We start from the raw sequence: 21,008 nt of genomic DNA on the forward strand, positions 1-21,008 counted from the left end.
TGGCATATGTAATGTTACTATTCTGGACTCTGTTTAGCACATGGTTAATATTTAATAAAAACTGTTAATGATTGTTATTAGTGATTATTTATGGAGGAGGGGGTAGAATTGAAGTGATCTGTCTTTTGTCATTAACTCCATGTGGCATTTGCTAATTATAACTCTCTCATTCCCTTTGCATTAAGGAGATTCAGTCATCATGCTGTGTGCTTTTTGAGCATGATCTCATGATCTTCCCAGCAACCTTAGGGGGAGGCACTACTCTACACACTGCTGTGTGACTGAGGGAGCTGAGGCTTAGAGAAGTAATGAGACTTGCCCAAGGTCACAGGGCAAGTAAATAGCAGAGCCTAGTCTGACAACAGAGAGTTTCAAACTTAGATTCCTAGGCTCTACTGTTGGAGATTCTGTATCCATAGTTCTTGGTCTAGGATCAAGTGCGTTTGAGTACATTCTGGGAGATCTTGAAATGGTCCCATAAAACAGAGTTAGAATATGAAAATATATGATTATCTGTTGATTAATCAATTAGATATTATCAAGGTTCTATGTAATAAGCATATGGGGTGCAAGAGTTAATTGATATTTCAATGATCTTACCTTGTTTTGGGGCCTGTAATTCCCACAGTGAGAAAGAAAAAGTAACCTTAGGCCAGCAACATTATGTTAGGACCCAGAGTATTAATAGTGATATCATTTAGTAGCTGCCTGATTCATATCTTGTGTTATATCTGGAAGATTTTTTTTTTAATGAAGAAAACTAAAAGCTGTTTTGAAATAACTTTACCAATAAGGTTTTGATGACTCACATCAAGTTTTTCCTTCTCAAGGCTGTTCAGAGACTAATCTATTGCATTCAGAACAATCTGATTCAGACCACTTATCCAGATATGGCTTAGGAAATGACCAGTCTTATTAAGATCTGGATTTCTTTCCTCCTTTGTCCAAATACTGTTAATTTCATATTTTTTGTTTTATACCAGCCCATGATGTTCTTAATCTTTGTTTCTGTGTTTGCTGAGAGTTACCTTCAAATATGATTATGATCCCTTGGGCTCTCAGAATCCTGCTACCAAACTTTTACTTAAGAGTGGCCTTTCTTAATCTTTCTATGTTGGCTTTTGAGATGAGTGCCTGGTGTATTCCCCTGGGTGTACTTCCCACACTCTCTTCTCTGCTAGAATGACACAAAGGGTGATTTTGCAGACATCTTGCCACTCCCTCAGTAATTCAGTAAACATCCTTATGCCTGCAGAAAGAGCTTAAAACCCAAAAGGTATGGGATATATCACTACAGTAAAATATGACATCTTTTAAAACATGTTTTTCCATTACCAGGAAAAATGTAAGTGAGACTATATAGATTTAAGCTAACTTGTGATTTTGGGAAAAGTTGGTGTCTGTTCCAAGAGGAACATTAAATTGCTCTAAAATGTACTTTCTATTTTCTTATCCAGAGAACTGTCATTGAGATTCATTGGTCCCTTAATCAATTTATACATTTCTTTACTTTACATTTCCCTACTGCTTCTTCTAGAATGGTCTCCACACCAAAGACACTCACAAATTTTATTGACTCACTGACTGACTTTCTGGAACATGTCACAGGCTGACAGATGTTTTACCAGCCATCTAGGGATTGTATACCACTAGTAGAAATTATCAACTTGCAGAAATCAATAGCTTGAGTGTGCCATAAGCACTTACTTTCAAGCATAGGTTTTATAGAAAGGAATTACATGAATTTACTTCAGATGGAGGAATAATTTACTTTTCATTACTTTATTTTACAAACGTGAACTTTATAGTTTTCATTGCCATCTTTTTATTACTTCAAAACACATATTTTATGTACTGCTGACAGAAGATTAGCTACACTCTCAGTCACCTTGTGCTTTAAAGCACAACAAATTTGAAACAGACTGGTAAGGTTTTCTGCTCTCTTCAAAATTTTTCATTGCAAGGCTTCTTAAGGGAAAAGAAATTTCCTATAAACTGTAGTCTGAGCAAGTAAATGATCGTAGGTAAGATTTTAGAATATATACTTAAAGAAACAGTTGGTGAATAGCTGGCAAAGGAAGCCATGATCTCTAGAGGCAAGTATGTTTATTAAGAAGAAATCTTATCAAAGTAATCCAACTCTCTTCTTTGAGGGTGTTATTAGATTAGTAAATCAGAGGAATGCACAAAATAGTATATTTGGGCTAAAGTAAGACATTGGTCAAGTCTTACAAGATATCTTCGTGTAGAGATGGCAAATGATTAGCTAAGTGCTAATGATACTAGGTGAATATTTGAAAGACTAGCTCCAAAGAGGATTATTTAGTGCATCAGTGTCACTAGGCAGTTTTCATAAAGGCATGTCTTAGGATTCTGTCCTTGAGTCTATTATATTCATTTTTTAATGACAGAGGCACTGTGGTATAATATAGTTAACAATGATTAGGGCTTAGACTAAACTCACATCCTGTCTCTGCTTCTTTTGGAGTATGACCTTAGGAAAGTAACTGAATAAGCCACAGTTTCTTCATCTTTAAAATGGCAATAATAATAGTATCTGCCTCACTGGGTGCTTGTGAAGATTAAGTGGATAGATGATGTAAAGCAGTTATCAAGCTACCGACACATGGTTAAAGCTCAAAATGTTAATAATTGTTGTTAACTAGTTGGATATGGATATAGGAATCTAAACCCTCAAACTTGCTAATGGAATAAGCTAGGTGACAGAAAATAGATACTGTATGACAGGATCTTGACTGATGGCAGATAGCAATACATACCTTCCCCCCCCCTTCAATCCTAGTATCCATGTTATTTTAAGACAGGGCATTTGTCAAAGTAAAGGATTATCAGGAATATGTTTAAGGACCTGTGTACATATCCCCAAACTCAAATGAACAGGTGCTGTATGTATATATGAAAAAGATTAAGGAGTTTTAATTATCAGAAAGCTCAACATGAGTTAGGAATATGTAGTCACAAATAGCAATAACACAACCCTGGACTTTATGAACAAAAGTATGTTGCCATCTAGGATTGAAAATACAAAGATTACTAGTTACACCACTTTTGAACTGTTTTTGTTTTGTTGTTGAGCACCACACTTAAAATTACAGAGATAATTTGGGTTGTGTTCAAAGAATTCAAAGAATAATGACCGAAATAGTATAAGAAATCAAAACCATACCACGAAGAGAATATTTGAAATTATAGGATATTTATCTTGGAGACAAGGAGACATGGGGAAACAAACCAATAGGGGGAAGGCTTAGATTTGTTTTGTCTTTAAACTGCTAATTTTTTGATTCAATGAAAATTATTTTTTTTAATGTCCAGTACATTCAGTTCTGCTTTAAAGTAACACATTTGTAGCACTTTGAGTCTTCAAATGAAGATATTCATTGTTTATGTAATCCCATCATGATATCACTTTCCTGAGCTTCTGCAACACTTAGATGGGTTGTTTTCATGAACATATGTGTATAGTTTAAAAGTGTATGTTATTACTTGTTTTGTTATCCAATTGTTTCCCCATTCCCTCACCTCCATTAGATTAATTTTTTATGGTAGAAGTTTTGGGATGATGCAATCCATTTCAAACTAATGAATACATGGACTGGCTTTGTCACAGGAATGAGTTTCCTCTAACTATGCTCAAGTTCAGACTAAAGACCCCTTTGAAACTGCAGAAAGATTTTAAAGTTAATTTGGGTCAGTGGGTCAAATCATCTATAAGACTTCATCCAATCATTCATTCTACAATGTGAACTAATCATGGAGTATCACCCATTTTAACCAACCAACATTTCACACCTTATGCTGAGGATAGTTTGAAAATATATAGGGAAGAAATGTACATTTTGGGCTAAAGTTAATCTAATTTTGGGTGAACATTAGATACAAAAATCTCTAATTTATGAACTCTTTCCTATTTTACCTAATTTTAAAAAATACATAGAATTTTTCTGTCCATAATTAAAGGGGTAAGATTATTCTTTGTTGACTCTTGTAAACTTTTTAAATTCTTGAAGCAAATATTGCATATCTTTCATCAATTTTCTTCCCTGACCAAGAGGTCTAGTAATAATTGTGTCAATGATATCATACTTTACTTTAATTTGATACATTAACTTTTATATATCTATTTTCACATGCATTATCTTATTTAACAATTTTCCCAGCTGAATCTTAGGTAGGTAATGAAACTGAGACTCTGTGAAGTTAAATTTTGATATTTTATGACCAGCAAAGGGCAGAGTCTTGATCAAATCATCATTCTCTCATTTTTCTTTGTGTTAATAGTTTAAGATGTCAGCAGTTGTATCAGTGAGATGGAATTCTTCCCTTTGGTTAGAGAAAATTGCCTTTCCCTTTTGCAGTGTCCTTTTGCTTTATTATGAAGTATATTTGTAGAGCAATGCCAGCTTTGAATGTCAGTTTATTTCAGATTCTGAAGTTGTGCCTTGCATGATGTGATATGATGATGTTTGCTTGAGGAAGTAGATGTCATTGCTTGGGCTGTGTAACTCATTAGCTGAGACAGACCAAATAGGCTATGTATATCGGCTGGTCTTCTATGTGAGGCATGCCAGACTCTCTAGGGATGAGACCTTGATACCCTATACCTAAGAATCACTTCAGAAATAACATTATGGAGGTTCCTCAAAAAGTTGAAAATAGAACTCCTCTATAATCCAGCAATTGCACTACTAGGAATTTACCCAAAGGATACAAAACTTTAGAATCAAAGGGATACATGCACCCTGATGTTTATAGCAGCATTATCAACAAGAGCCAAACTATGGAGAGAGCCTGAATGTCCACTGATGGTGAATGGATAAAGAAGAGGTGGCATAGAGGGAGTGGGGCAGGATGGTGCAAGGGTAGGGTCCCCAAGTCACCTGTCCCCATGAATTTACCTAGATAACTTTCAAATCATCCTGAAAACCTAAGATTTCAGCCAGAAATTTAAAGAGAGAACAGCTGGAACACTACAGAGAGAAGAGTTTGTGCTTTTTTTTTTTTTTTTTGAGTTTGTGCTTCTAACAAGGTAGGAAGATGGAAAAAAATAAAATAAAATAAAAAAGAATCCGGTGGGGGAGGGGACCCCGGCAAGGATCTGGGCTAAGGCCAGGTGGCAAAAGCCTCCAGGACAGGAAAGCCCAGTCCCAGAGAAGTAGGAACTTTAAAAATCTGCACCGGATTCTTCCCGGAGGGAAAGGCACCGGTAGGGAACTTGGGCAGGATCCCAGGAGGGGCAATGGAGCCTCCAGGTTCCCGGGGTCACTAACAGAGAAAGTGCACCCCGGGAGGAGTGCACCCACACCGCAGGCCGAGCCTGGTAAAGGGCTGGAGCGGGAGCCCAGCGGGGCCTTGGGAGAAGCTCAGGTGGCAGCTCCCGATGGAGGGGGCTGCGGGCCCTGGGAATGTGATTCCAGTGGTGCAGGCTCCAGATCCCAGGGCGCTGGGGGACACAGCCCAGGATTCTGCGCACCCTCCAGGACAAGTGGAGGCGGGAGGGCACAGGACAGCGAGGACACTTCTGCTGCCAGGTGCCCCCAAGCTCTACAGATCAGTACCCTCCACCCCCGGGAGCATCCAGGCCAGTGCAGACTGCGAGCTGTGGTAGTTACTGCGGGAGCTGACTCCAGTCCTAGAGAGCTGGCTGCTGCCAGTGGGGCTGTTCCTCTTGGTGTAACCCTATGCCTGAGATGGAGCAGGGCCACCAGAGAGAAGAGGCCTCAGGGGGTAAACAGTTCCCACTGAGCCGGGCACCTGGCAGGGGGCGGGGCAGGTCCCCAGGTCCACACACCTGAGAATCAGCACAGCAGGCCTCTCCCCCAGAAGAGGATACCCTGCCTTGTTTTTTTGTTTGTTGGTTTGTTTCTTTTTTCTTCCTTTTTACAGTACAACTCATTTTTAGCCACTCTGCACTGAGCAAAATTACTAGAAAGAAGAATTCACCAAAAAGGAAAGAATCAGAAACAGTCCTCTCTCCCACAGAGTTACAGAATTTGGATTACAATTTGATGTCAGAAAGCCAATTCAGAAGCACAATTATAAAGCTACGGTGGCTCTGGAACAAAGCATAAAGGATTCAAAAGACTTCATGACTGCAGAATTTAGATCTAATCAGGCCGAAATTAAAAATCAATTAAATGAGATGCAATCCAAACTGGAGATCCTAACAATAAGAGTTAATGAGGTAGAAGAAAGAGTGAGTGACATAGAAGACAAGTTATGGCAAGGAAGGAAGCTGAGGAAAAAAGAGAAAAACAATTAAAAGACCATGAGGAAAGGTTAAGGGAAATAAATGGCAGCCTCAGAAGGAAAAATCTACATTTAATTGGGGTTCCAGAGGGCACCGAAAGGGACAGAGGAGAAGAAAGTGTATTTGAAAAAATCATAGCTGAGAATTTCCTTAACTTGGGGAGGGAAACAGGCATTCAGATCCAGAGAGAGAGAGAGAGAGAGAGAGAGATTCCTCCCCCCTAAAATAAATAAAAACCATTCAATACCTTGACATTTAATGGTGAAACTTGCAAATTCCAAAGATAAAGAGAAAATCTTTAAAGCAATGAGAGACAAGAGATCCCTAACTTATGGGGGAGGGAGGAGAATATTAGATTAACAGCAGACCTCTCCATAGAGACCTGGCAGGCCAGAAAGGGCTGGCAGGATATATTCAGAGTCCTAAATGAGAAGAACCTGCAGCCAAGAATACTTTATCCAGAAAGGCTCTCATTCAGAATAGGAGAGATAAAGAGCTTCCAAAATAGGCAGAAACTGAAAGAATATGTGACCTCCAAACCAGCTCTGCAAGAATATTAAGGGGGACTCTGTAAAAGAAGTCAGGAAGTCCAAAGAAATGATCCACAAAAACAGGGACTGAATAGGTATTATGATGACACTAAATTCATATCTTTCAATAGTAACTCTGAACGTGAATGGTCTAAATGATCCCATCAAAAGACACAGGGTTTCAGACTGGATAAAAAAGCAAGACCCATCTCTTTGCTGTCTACAAGAGACTCATTTTAGACATAAGGACACCTACAGCCTGAAAATAAAAAGTTGGAGAACCATTTACCATTCATATGGTCCTCAAAAGAAAGCAGGGTAGCAATCCTCATATCAGATAAATTAAAGTTTATCCCAAGGACTGTAGTGAGAGATGAAGAAGGACGCTATATCATACTTAAAGGATCTATCCAACAAGAGGACCTAACAATCATGAATATTTATGCCCCGAATGTGGGAGCTGCCAAGTATATCAATCAATGAATAACCAAAGTTAAGACATACTTAGATAATAATACACTTATAGTGGGAGACGTCAATATGGTGCTTTCTACAAATGACATTCTAAACACCATCATCTCCAATGAAACTAGAGCTTTAAATGATACACGGGACCAGATGGATTTCACAGATATTTACAGAAATTTACATCTGAACACAACTGAATACACATTCTTCTCAAGTGCACATGGAGCTTTCTCCAGAATAGACCACATGCTGGGTCACAAATCAGGTCTTAACTGATACCAAAAGACTGGGATTGTCCCTTGCATATTTTCAGACCTTAATGCTTTGAAACTAGAACTCAATCACAAGAAGAAATTTGGAAGAAATTCAAACATGTGGAGGTTAAAGACCATCTTGCTAAAATATGAAAGGGTCAACCAGGAAATTAAGGAAGAATTAAAAAGATTCATGGAAACTAATGAGAATGAAGATACAACCGTTCAAAATCTTTGGGATACAGCAAAAGCAGTCCTGAGAGGGAAATACATCCCAATACAAGCATCCCTCAAAAAACTGGAAAAAAACCAAATACACAAGCTAACCTTGCACCTAAAGGAACTGGAGAAAGAACAGTGAATAAAACCTACACCAAGCAGAAGAAAAGAGTTAATAAAGATTCGAGCAGAACTCAATGAAAGAGAGACCAGAAGAACTGTAGAACAGATCAACAAAACCAGCTGTTGATTCTTTGAAAGAATTAATAAAGATAGATAAACCATTAGCCAGCCTTATTATAAACAAAAGAGAAAAGACTCAAATTAATAAAATCACGATTGAAAAGGGAGAGATCACAACCAATACCAAGGAAATACAAACGATTTAAAAAACATATTCTGAGCAGCTATACGCCAATAAATTAGGCAATCTAGAAGAAATGGACACATTTCTAGAAAACCACAAACCACCAAAACTGGAACAGGAAGAAATAGAAAACCTGAACAGGCCAATAACCAGGGAGGAAATTGAAGCAGTCATTAAAAACCTCCCAAGACACAAAAGTTCAGGGCCAGATGGCTTCCCAGGGGAATTCTATCAAACGTTTAAAGAAAAAAATTCTATTCTACTAAAGATTCTATTCTACTAATAACACTACTATTCTACTAAAGCTGTTCTGAAATAGAAAGGGATGGAATACTTCCAAACTCATTATATGAGGCCAGCATCACCTTAATTCCCAAACCAGACGAAGACCCCACCAAAAAGGAGAATTATAGACCAGTATCCCTGATCAACATGGATGCAAAAATTCTCAACAAGATACTAGCCAATAGGATCCAACAGTACATTAAGAAGATTACTCACCAAGACCAAGTAGGATTTATCCCTGGGATGCAAGGCTGGTTCAACACTCCTAAAGCAATCAACATGATAGATCATATCAACAAGAGAAATAACAAGGACCTAATGATCCTCTCAATAGATGCAGAGAAAGCATTTGACAAAATATAGCATCCATTCCTGATCAAAACTCTTCAGAGTGTAGGGATAGAGGGAACATTCCTCAGCATCTTAAAAGCCATCTACGAAAGCCCACAGCAAATATCATTCTCAGTGGGGAAGCACTGGGAGCCTTTCTCCTAAGATCAGGAACAAGACAGGGATGTCCACTCTCACCACTGCTATTCAACATAGTATTAGAAGTCCTAGCCTCAGCAATCAGGCAACAAAAAGAAATAAAAGGCATTCAAATTGGCATAGAAGAAGTCAAACTCTCCCTCTTCGCAGAGGACATGATACTGTACATAGAAAACCCAAAAGACTCTTCAAGATTGTTAGAACTCATAGAGCAATTCGGCAGGGTGGCAGGATACAAAATCAATGACCAGAAATCAGTGGCATTTCCATACACTAACAATGAGACTGAAAAAAGAGAAATTAAGGAGTCAATCCCATTTACATTTGTTCTCAAAAGCATAAGATACCTAGGAATAAACCTAACCAAAAAGGTAAAGGATCTATACCCTAAAAACTATAGAACACTTCTGAAAGAAATTGAGGAAGACACAAAGAGATAGAAAAATATCCCATGGTCATGGATTGGAAGAACTAACATTGTGAAAATGTCTGTATTACCCAGGGCAATTGACACATTCAATGCAATCCCTATCAAAATACCATGGACTTTCTTCAGAGAGTGGAACAAATCATCTTAAGATTTGTGTGGAATAAGAAAAGACCCCGAAAGGCCAGGGGAATATTAAAAAAGGGAACCATAGCTGGGGGCATCACAATGCCAGATTTCAGGTTATACTACAAAGCTGTGGTCATCAAGACAGTGTGGTACTGGCACATAAACAGACACACAGATCAATGCAACAGAATAGAGAATCCAGAAGTGGGCCCCTCAACTCTATGGTCAACTAATATTCAACAAAGCAGGAAAGACTATCCACTGGAAAAAGGACAGTCTCTTCAATAAATGGTGCTGGGAAAATTGGACAGCCACATGCAGAAGAATGAAACTAGACCATTCTCTTACACCAGACACAAAGATAAACTCAAAATGCATGAAAGATATAAATATGAGACAAGAATCCATCAAGATCCTAGAAGATAACACAGGCAACACCCTTTTTGAACTTGGCCACAGCAACTTCTTGCAAGATACATCTATGAAGGCAAGGGAAACAAAAGCAAAAATAAATTATTGATACTTAAGATAAAAAGCTTCTGCACAGCAAAATAAACAGTCAATAAAACTAAAAGACAACCTACACAATGGGAGAACATATTTGCAAATGACCTATCAGATAAAAGGCTATCATCCAAAATATATAAAGAACTTATTAAACTGAACAGCAAAGAAACAGATAACCCAATTATGAAATGGGCAAAAGACATGAACAGAAATTTCACAGAGAAAGACATAGACATGGCCAACAAGCATATGAGAAAATGCTCCGCATCCCTTTGTCATCAGGGAAATACAAATCAAAACCACAATGAGATACCACCTCACACCAGTGAGAATGGGGAAAATTAACAAAGCAGGAAACAACAAATGTTGGAGAGGATGTGGTGAAAGGGGAACCCTCTTGCAGTGTTGGTGGGATTATGAACTGGTACAGCCACTCTGGAAAACTGTGTGGAGGTTCCTCAAAGAGTTAAAAATAGAACTGCCCAGGACCCAGCAATTGCACTGCTGGGGATTTACCCCAAAGATACAGATGCAATGGAACGCTGGGACACCTGCACCCCAATGTTTATAGCAACAATGTCCACAATGGCCAAACTGTGGAAGGAGGCTCATTGTACATCAAAAGATGAATGGATAAAGAAGATGTGGTATATGTATACAATGGAACTTTACTCAGCCATTAGAAACGACAAATACCCACCATTTGCTTCAAAGTGGGTGGAACTGGAGGGTATTATGCTGAGTGAAGTAAGTCAATCAGAGAAGGACAAACATTATATGGTCTCATTCATTTGAGGAATATAAAAAATAGTGAAGTTGACCAAAGAGGAAAGGAGAGAAAATGAGTGGGAAATATCAGTGAGGGTGACAGAACTTGAGAGATTCCTAACTCTGGGAAACAAACAAGGGGTAGTGGAAAGGGAGGTGGGCGGGGGATTGGGGTGATGGCCCCGGAGTGGGGCAGTTGACAGGATGAGCACTGGGTGTTATGCTATATGTTAGCAAATTGAACTCCAATAAAAAATGTACAATAAATAAATAAATAAATAAATAAATAAATAAAAGGAAGAGATGCAGACTGCAGAATTTAGATCTAATCAGGCCGAAATTATAGGAGATATGTAGTAATATTACTCAGCCATCAAAAAGAAGGAATTGTTGCTATTAGCAACAATGTAGCTGGAGCTAGAGTGTGATGTGCTAAGCAAAATAAGTCAGAGAAAGACGCATACCATATTATTTCACTCCAAGTGGGATTTAGTATATGTGCTACTGATCTGAGCATGACTATGCAAAATTTAGGAAACAAAACATTACCATAGGGGAAGAGGAAAAAAGAGTGGAAAGTGAATCATAAAGATGCTCTTAATGATATTGAACAAGTAGGGTTAATGGAGGTAGGTGGGTGGGAGATGGGCTAAATGTGTGATGGGTATTAAGGAGGGCACTTGTTATGATAAACATTGGGTGTTGTACGTAAGTGATGAATCAATACATTGTATGCCTGAAACCAATATTACACTAAGGGTTAAGTAGCTGTAATTTAAATGAAACTTTGGAGAGAAAAAAAGAAATAACAGTCCAGCATGAGTAGGTTAAAAAGAGCCATCAGTGGACACAGAGATTGGGATGGAGTATTGTATCTGGGACATCTGATGGCATCTGATGGCAGATGTATGACCTAATCATAGAGACCATAATCCAGAAGCATATCTTGGACTCTTACCAAGCTCATGGCCATAGGAATTAGACTATGCAGTGAGATATGGGAATTTAGGGGAGAAGGCCAGAGGGGCCAGTGTTGAAATTTGCCAGAGCCAAGATCTTCACTTGAGAAACAAATCCCCAAGAATGGGAAGAGGTTTGGTAGGACAAGTGAGAGCTATGTGACCTTAGCAGTAGAATCAGAAGAATCATAGCATCAGGGAGTTAGATGGACTATTAGAACTGAGAAATCAGTCCATTGATAAATGTTTTTTTTTTTTTTTGGATTTTTACATTGTTTCTGGGTTATTATGTAGGTTTGAAAAATATCGATGCTTTTTAATATTAAATAAATAATGAAATATTTGGCTTTTCTGTTTTTTTCAAAAAAATCTAAGTTCAAGTTTAAATGGGAAACTATTAGGCAATACATTGAAGCATGTTCCTTTTAAAACATCATTTTTTTGATTGTGGAAGTGATGCACAAACATGGTAAAATATCAAGGGCTTTTCTTGTTTGAAATCAAGATAACAAAAATAATGCAAAGATCTTCCAAATTTGTGGCCTAGAAATGCTGAATAAAATATTCTAAAAAATGTCCTAAAATTCATAGCTGGGCATGCAAGAAAGAGAGAAAAATCCTAAACTGTCAGAAATGAAGAGGGAAATGAAACCCAGAGCAGAATGCATGACCTAGGGCTATGCTGCTCTGGTGGAGAGGACTGGAGAAATTATTGTGTGGGGACAGGACACAAGGCCTGGGGCTGAAGATAGAGTGGGAATAAGATCCCAGCAGTGAAATGTACTGAAAATTACTAGGAATCTCCTCTCTGCTTGGGTTATGAGAGGGGGTTGGGGTGGAGGAGAGTATTTCCTGAAAAATCTAAGCCTTAAGACTATGTTTCAACAATTCTTTTACTGGAAAGTAGTTCTACCAATTCATAAGATACTAGAAAGAGATGTAATAAAGTATAAAACTACTTTGATTTTTTGGCATAAATTTTCTATACAGCTATGAATACATAAACAATATAAAGGGAAAAAGTATTCTTTGGCCAGTTTCAGTGAATATTTGAAGATTCTTATTCTGAACTCTTGGGACTTCTTGACAACAGAATGGTGTGTGTGTGTGTGTGTGGGGGTGTGTGTTTGGAAAGGTAAAAGTTTGAGCTGTTTTTAGTACTTCAAAAATTAGTTCTGTATATAAGATGGTTTATTTACCAAAGATAAAGTTGCACAGGCTACTAAACAGAATTTTTAAAAACAACATGAAATATATCAAAACAGTTTCATGGGAAAATATTTATTAAAAATTGAATGTCAAAAGCTTTTAAATCATGAATTAGTTGACATCAAGTGTCTTTAAGGCAAATACAGCAAATACAGCAAATTGTCTGTCATGAAAGTTAACAGCACACATAGTCTCTGTGCAGTATAAAGGAAGCTACTAGGTAATCCTTAGTTTGTAGAGTTGAAGATACACATAACTATGTAAAATAAGTAGTGAATTGATGTTAGAGTTCTACCTATCATCCCTGGAGCTCTAGTATTCTACTATTCCCACACGGCAAGATCCATCTACCAATGAGCTGTCAATCAGTGGTTGAGTCCATACAACTCTTGGGACCGTCACCTGACAATGAAATCAGACTAGTGTCAGGCATGCCCAAGGCTCCCTGAACTAGCTTATCCTCTGTTCCTTTTTTGACAGTCTCAGAATGGAGTTTATTTCCTGCATTTAATGGATTTGTCATAAACCTAATTGAATCTTCCAGATAAAAGAAATTTAGGACAACTTCAATAGTCTAGCTTGTAGCCTTGCTAGATTCCTCAAGACCTGCATATCAATCCAGGTACACCGAAGATTGGCTGGGATAATTGGCAAATCATTCTTATCAGGCCCAAGTTATAAATCCTCTTTGGTCTTTCTAAAGGTTCAGAATTATGATTTCAGGAAAAGAAGGATTGCAGTAAAAGAATTTGTAGTTAGTAAAAGAATTTGTAGTTAGAGAATCAAATTCTCTAACCATTTTTTTTCCCCTGGATGAATATCAGATAACATTAAATAATCAAATTTACTCTAGGACACATATTCAGGCAAAATATATGTTTTGCAAACACAACATAATTTTTGAAATGGCAACCAATCAATTTAAGTTAAAATTATTATTTTTTGAGGTTAAAGTAACAAAATATATTCATACTCAAGATACTATTTTTTTTAAAACATATAAAACTATAAAATTGAGCAGGATATTGGGATATTAACTGCTGTTAAAATACGCAAGCCATTTTATTGCTCAGGCTCAATTGTCTGATCAAATATTTTCATGAACTGACAAGAGGATTTTGGGATTCATGGATTAGGATCTAAAATTGTAACAAAGAGCACCTACATCTGAAAGCCAAATGCAGTCTATTATTTCTTTCCCATAGCCAATATTTTTCATATTATAGGTAAGAAGAAAAATAGAAGAAAACATTGAAGCTTTATAAAATGTACTTTTTCTATAAAATTCTTGCTTAGTTGGACTTAGAAATCTAGATGTAATCAAATCAGTTGTACTTTTGACAGAGGTTTCTGAAGTCATATTATGCAAAATCAAGATTACTGGAGAATGGGAAGCACTATAGGGCAATGCTAGTTTTCTAGCAAAACAGAGATGATTGAGGTGGAAAATTGATACCTAAGGATATAGGGGTATTTTGCTTTTATTTATAACTTTCTGAAAAGGCAATTTCATTAGTGCCCTTCTGCTTCAAATGAAATAGTCATGCAAAATATTCAGTTTTGAGAACAACTTCCCCTGATGTTTGAAAAAAATCCCTGTTAACATTTCAGTACTTTTATATTGTTTTGAAATTAGACTCCTCTAACTCTACAATTGAGATATTTCATTTTTGTCCTTTATTTGTCTTGGCCACTGAGCTTTTACTTTTTAACTTATGTTTTCCTATTTTCTTAGGAGTGATTGAAGTTGTTTATAAGCAGAGATATTTGGAGATTTAATAAAAGTAAGAATTAATAAGTCTCATTGTGTGTGCTTGCAAACCTGTCTTGGCTCTTTTGCAAAACTTGTTTTTAATTCCTATGATAAATTAATCACATGATATAATTATTAATATATCTCTTACTAGAGTGTGAACTTTGCAAGAACAGGTATCCTGTTTTAAAATCTATGTACCCTAACAGAAGCATGGCATCTGGTCTCTAAAAAAAATGGTGTTTTGGGATCCCTGGGTGGCTCAGTGGTTTGGTGCTGCCTTTGGCCTAGGGTGTGATCCTGGAGTTCTGGGATCGAGTTCCACGTTGGGCTCCCTGCGTGGAGCCTGTTTCTCCCTCTGCCTGTGTCTCTGCCTCTCTCTCTCTCTCTCTCTGTCTCTCATGAATAAATAAATAAAATCTTTAAAAAAAAATGGTGTTTGTTGACTATCTGAATAAATGAATGAAGAAGATACAAGATTACTTATTGTTAGGTTCTTGGAACTATTTGTAGCTATTATTGTATTAGGAATTGAGCTAGGCTAGATGGGTATAGTGTAATAAACTCAGAAAAAAATGGTTTGTCTCTATTTTTAGACTTGATGATCTGCAAAATGTTGGTAACAATGATATAACTAATAGTGAGCAATAATATTAAAAACTGAGGTAACTTTTTAATATACTCTCAGGTTTATTTGGTCACTCAAATATGACATATAATCATCAGTATCATGTGCAAAATCAGTAATGATTTTTGGGACAAGTAATAGCTACCCTGACTCAAATAGGGTTAAAACAGTAAGGGAATCTATTATATTTCATGATTAGAAGTCCAGAGGCAAGCAAGATGGATCCCAAACATTAATAATATCATCAGGACCCTGTTTCTTTTAGTGTTTTCATTTTCTTGTCCTCAACATTTTTTAAAAAAGATTTTATTTATTCATGAGAGACAGAGAGAGGCAGAGACATAGGCAGAAGGAGAAGCAGGCTCTCCATGGAGAGCCTGATACAGAACTCTATCCCAGGATCCTGGGAGCATGACCTGAGCCAAAGGCAGAGGCTCAACCACTGAGCCACTCAGGTGCCCCTCTTCAACATTTTTATCTTATAGTTATTTTTCTTGGAACCCCAAGATGTTTGCTATAGCTCCGTGTATTAATTCCAGGCATGATAAAGTCCAAAAGAAGAAATACATCTTTCTTTGGTTTCTATTTTTAAAAGCTAGGAACATTTTTCCAGAGTTCATCCAAAATATCTCCCTCCTATTTCATTGGCCAATATTGAGTCTCATGCCCGCTCCTGAAGAAATCACTTGCCACATGGAAATGGAATTATCTTGATTGGCTTGATTCAGTGGCTCTCCATCCTGGATGCATTATAGCATGATTAGGAGATTTAAAAATTATCAGTGCTTGGGCTACACCAACATTAGTTGAATCAGATTTTTGGGAGTATATTGAGAATGAGAGACTTGGATTCTGAGTCTGCAGGGGGCTGGTGCCCATGATCACCGGAGTTAATTCTCTATACAGAAGGAGGCTTTTGGCCTCCCTCTGGACTTTGAACTGAAATGAAGAAACTGCTTATTTGCATTCACTCTTCACCTACCTTCCCTCATGAATATCAGTATGTATGTACGAGACAGCTGACCAGTGTTAGAATCTGTGAACTGTGAAGACAATTGGATTGAGCAAGAATTAAATCCAGGTCTTTGCTTGTCTTAGCAAAGAATGCTAAATTGCACCAATCCGTCAAGGATGTCCCCAAAAGATTTATAAAAAATTCATGCTCTCTTCCTTCTGTGGTATGTTTTAGAGAAGTATTTAGGCCAGATCTTAAGATAATGTCATTAGTCTCTCTTTTCAGTGATATAGTCTCTTCCAGCAGGGATGAGTACCTTATATAGGTTTAGGTGTTGGAAAACACCCGGGCAACTGAGGCTTGTTTTATAAATTCTTTAAGTCTCATTTTACTTGTTTATAAAACTGGGATGTTAACTCAGAGAGTTATTTTAAAAATTGAATTAGACTATAAAGGGAAAGCACTTTGGGCATAGTAAAAGTACAGTAGATGAGCTAATGATGATCTGATCTACATTTGTTAACTGATGAATAACCCATTATTAATACTAATCCAAAGAACATATTCATATATTCTCTCTCTTGATGCTTCCCCACTGCACCCCACGCCCCCCGGACCTTTTCTCCACTTCTATTATCTAGGTCTCTACTCTTTTTGGTTTTCTTTGCTGTGGCACCTTTGTCTATCCATATGATATTTTTTTGATATTTTTTTGTATAACAAATTCAAATCAAATTTAAATTATGCAGTTTCTCCCCAATTTCAAATTTACAAAATAAACTTCTCACTCTCTGGTTCTCTGATGGAACTTGCATGGGTAATTTTTTGCAGGGAGACTTGGAGTCTCTCTGATTAACAATGCTTGTAGTCATTTTGCTCATTTAAAAAAGATTAATGCTTTATTTTTGTCAGAATCATATATTTTCAGGTTGACATGGATATCTGTTTTCAGGATGTATGCTAAGATCCCATTATCAAAAAAAAAAAAGTGCATTTATCATTTCTTCAAAACTGATGACTATTATAGCCTGAAAAATCCTCAAACCAAAACCCAGGAATGCTATTTTCCAGAGGGCTTTCTTTGGTACTCCCTAATAACATCTACTTCCTGGAAATGCTGAACTCCTTTTATATCCTTGAGCCTTCTCTGTGTTCCCTCACTTCTGGACACTGATGGGTTGTACCTTCTTTCTTGACTAATACCCCCTTTTTGCTTGGCTATCTTCTAACTCTCAAAAAATTGAGAGCCTTAGCTTCCTGATCAAAAAGCCTTTCAGCCTCTTGCCTCTGGATGAGGCATCCCTTCTGAGACTTCCCTGACCCCTTGTATCACATTCACATTATTATACAATAGTATTGCTTAACTGTTTTCTTCTCTGGACTCCATACTCACAACCGGCATCATATGGCCCAGTCTGAGAGCCCAGTGCTGAGCACATTCTCAGCACTATACAATGAGAAAACAAAATCAACTTTTTGTACCCTCTGATGGCTACATACATTTCAAAGGCCTGTAGAATTAGGGGTGTAGGTGATCATGTATCTTCAGCATATTATGTTTGCTTATAGATCTACTTTCCTAAGATCTCCACAACAGCAAATATCCATCTAATTTTATTAAAACAAACAAAAAACAACTTTCCATGTTACTGATGTAAAACTTACATTTTTGTTTTGTTTTCTTTTGCTTAAGTACAACTGGTATGTTTTTCCCCTTGTTTCAGGAGGCATCTTTTCCTCCCCCTGGCTGGTAGAATTGTATTTCTTGCCTTTTCAATACCTTTACTTTAATCTCAGGCTGCCTTTGGTGAGATTTATTTTTGTTTCCCTGCTGAATGATGTCTTTTGAACCTGTTGCTATGAGGTGCAGTAACTTGATTTTAAGATTTCAAGCATAGCAGTTTAATCCAATGCACTGGATTTAGCGGTATAATCTTAGAATGCTTTAGCAGCTCTGATGCCATGTTCTCTTTTCTGTATTTTTCTTGCTGAAGACAGACAGATTTTGCAAATATATTGGGCCTTTGAACACAACCACCTAAACCAGAATTCTCTGGTATGTACTTAATATTTCATCATTTTGGATTAATAAAATAATCCATTTTTGCTACTTAAATATTTTCCTGTTTCAATTTCTACTCTTGTTTTCTTTAAATTATTTTGCTAATTTTCACTATTTTTTCCATATGCTATTTTTAAAGTTTTATTACTTCTCTCTGATTTCTTCTTTGTTAGAACATTATCATATTTAAAATAATCTTGTGCTTACTACCTCTTAGTGTTAGAAGACTTGAGATAAAAAGGCTAGAGAGCATAAACTAACATTTAAACTAAGTTATTTGGATGACAAAATATGAAGATTGTTGAATAAAAATGAAAAAGCATTTGGGAGTGTTGATTTTCAGTAAAGTATATGGTAGATTATCCTGTGAAATTTTATTTACTAAGTGGATTAAAATGAATCGGTGAGAAACATCGAAAATGAGGTTGAAAATTGGCCGAAGTATCACGAACCAGATAATAGTACATATTACATGTTGAAGTAGGTAATCTACATTGTAGGTAATAGAAAGCTCTGCTTTACATTTTTATTACTTTTTATGAATATTATGGAACTGGAAATAATAGATGAAAATTTCAGTTGATATATAACATATATAATATTGGGTAACAATGGAAAATATCACTAAAATCTTGAAATTTTATGAAGTTTTTATGAATAACTATATTCACAATTATATTTAATATAGAAGCAGAGTGCCTGCTTCTCCCTCTGCCTATGTCTCTGCCTCTCTTCTGTGTCTCTCATGAATAAATAAATCTTTAAAGAATATTAAAAGAAAGCTACAAACCAGAACTTGAAATGGTCTAAATTTTTTGCTTCACCTTCTTTCTTATAATTGCAGCTGAGAACTCAGATCTTGGTCCCATGTCCCTTTCCTTTCACTTCCTCTAGAAAAGCCATCTGTTCTGGGGGCTTCAGAGAACACATCTGGGTTGGTGCTTGCTCTCAGGTCTGCAAAACTAGGTCAAAATTTGGTCCTCAATCTCTATCCACAAATAGGGTATTTTCTCTTTTAAAATTCTGTCTTCATATCAAACTTTAAAGTCTTCACTATTTACTTTGTATTTTATACTTAAGACTTCCCTCCTCTGCCACATATTTGCCTTTTTTTCTCCAGTGTCCCATAGGACTGAAGTCTTAATCTTTTAATTTCTTTCTTCATCTTTCCCTGTATCCAATCCATTCCTATAATGGATCCTGTCACTTTATCCACCTTGTATTTTTCTCATGAGAGAGCTCCTCAGTTTCATAGCAGTTGCCTTATGTGAATCACTGTAATAGTTTTCTAGCAGTTTTTTCTATACCCCAGGTTACCATTGACCTCTTTAATCTTTCTTAACCTTTTTGAGTTAAATTCTCTTGGTCCTCCAGAATATAAGATGGACAAATTTGTTTTAGTCTAATTCTTTGGAACTATTTCCCCTAATCTCACTGAAATGATCAAAATTATGTATGTGCACACATGTGTATGCATGTATGTGTGGATATGTGTGCTATCAGTGCTTTAACAGAGAAATGATTTTGAAGAAATTGTGGAAAGCATAGCAAAGATAGGCTTGGACAGAAGGAGGTACCATTTCATCTATGATTCAACTGAGGTAAAGGAAAGAACCAGGCAAAGTAAGTGGGCTTCCCTAAGAGTGCCGTGAAACCACTAAAGTCAGACTAGCGAAGGCTAAGAGAATGGTGGGGAAGCAGTTAACAAACCAAAGGCTTTTATCAAATCAAATGATTTTATCAGATCCTAGCTCATGGTGGGAGAGGGTGTTGTTTACACTGGCAATAAAAGTGGGCATGCAAGGCTGGATCTACTCTAATGGGCCGGTAATAAGAATACATAAAGATGTGTTGAGAGAGGAGATTCTCCTCTAGCTATCTTCAGTCCATCATAATAATCATTGGCCTTTCTTTTTCAGGCCTCACACATAACTGGGACAACATAGCCTCAATGAACTATAAGAGAGGATAGAAGGCAAATATGTCAACTTGTTAGCCTCTGTAAGTAGAAGTAAGAAAGGGAATGTGGGTGAAACTACTGACAAAGTCTGTCCCCACAGGAATCTAAACTAATAACAACAATAGTGAAAGGAATGAAGATATCTGTTAGAGAACTATCTCCCCCCAGTAAAAGCACACATCTCAGAAAGATTTAGAGTTCCAATACATATTTTAGAGAGAATTCCAGTCTTTATCAAAATCTTTTAAAATATATATAATGGAAAATCTCCAATTTATTTTATAAAATGTTACAGAATAGAAAACTGCATGCTGATAGAATTTATGAGTATAGATAACACATTTAAAAATATTTTTAATAGAATTAAAATGGAATGTGGCCATATATTAAAGAAATGCTATAATGAGATCAAATAGAGTTCAATATAATTGTGTAATGTGATTCAATATTAGATTTTTTTTTATAGATTTTATTTGAGAGGGAGAGAGAACATGCAGGTATGAGAGGGACAGAAGAAGAGAATGAGAGAGAGAGAGAATCCCAAGCAGACTCCATGCTGAGCACAGAGCCCAACTCAGGGCTTGATCTCATGACTTTGAGATTATGACCTGAGCCCATATCAAGAGCTGTTAAATTGTGTCATCCAGGCACCCCTCAGTATTAGATTTCTATAAAAACTTTCTTAGGATTGAAGTTGCACTTGAATAAGTATGGAAAAAGTAAATGCCTAGAATAAACTAACCCTTCTTTTGACATGGTTTAAATACT

General features: G+C 36.8%; 1 long non-coding RNA gene across 1 annotated transcript in view; it reads left to right on the top strand.

Moving 5' to 3' along the window:
* LOC140599362 (uncharacterized) overlaps positions 1-21,008 on the top strand; it is a 167,269-nt gene that overhangs the window by 123,548 nt on the left and 22,713 nt on the right. The window contains exon 2 of the long non-coding RNA XR_012002146.1: positions 20,200-20,281. This is a non-coding gene — a long non-coding RNA (uncharacterized lncRNA). The remainder of the gene's footprint in view (positions 1-20,199; positions 20,282-21,008) is intronic.

The sequence above is a fragment of the Vulpes vulpes genome, chromosome 6, assembly GCF_048418805.1.
Source record: "Vulpes vulpes isolate BD-2025 chromosome 6, VulVul3, whole genome shotgun sequence".
Taxonomy (NCBI): domain Eukaryota; kingdom Metazoa; phylum Chordata; class Mammalia; order Carnivora; family Canidae; genus Vulpes; species Vulpes vulpes.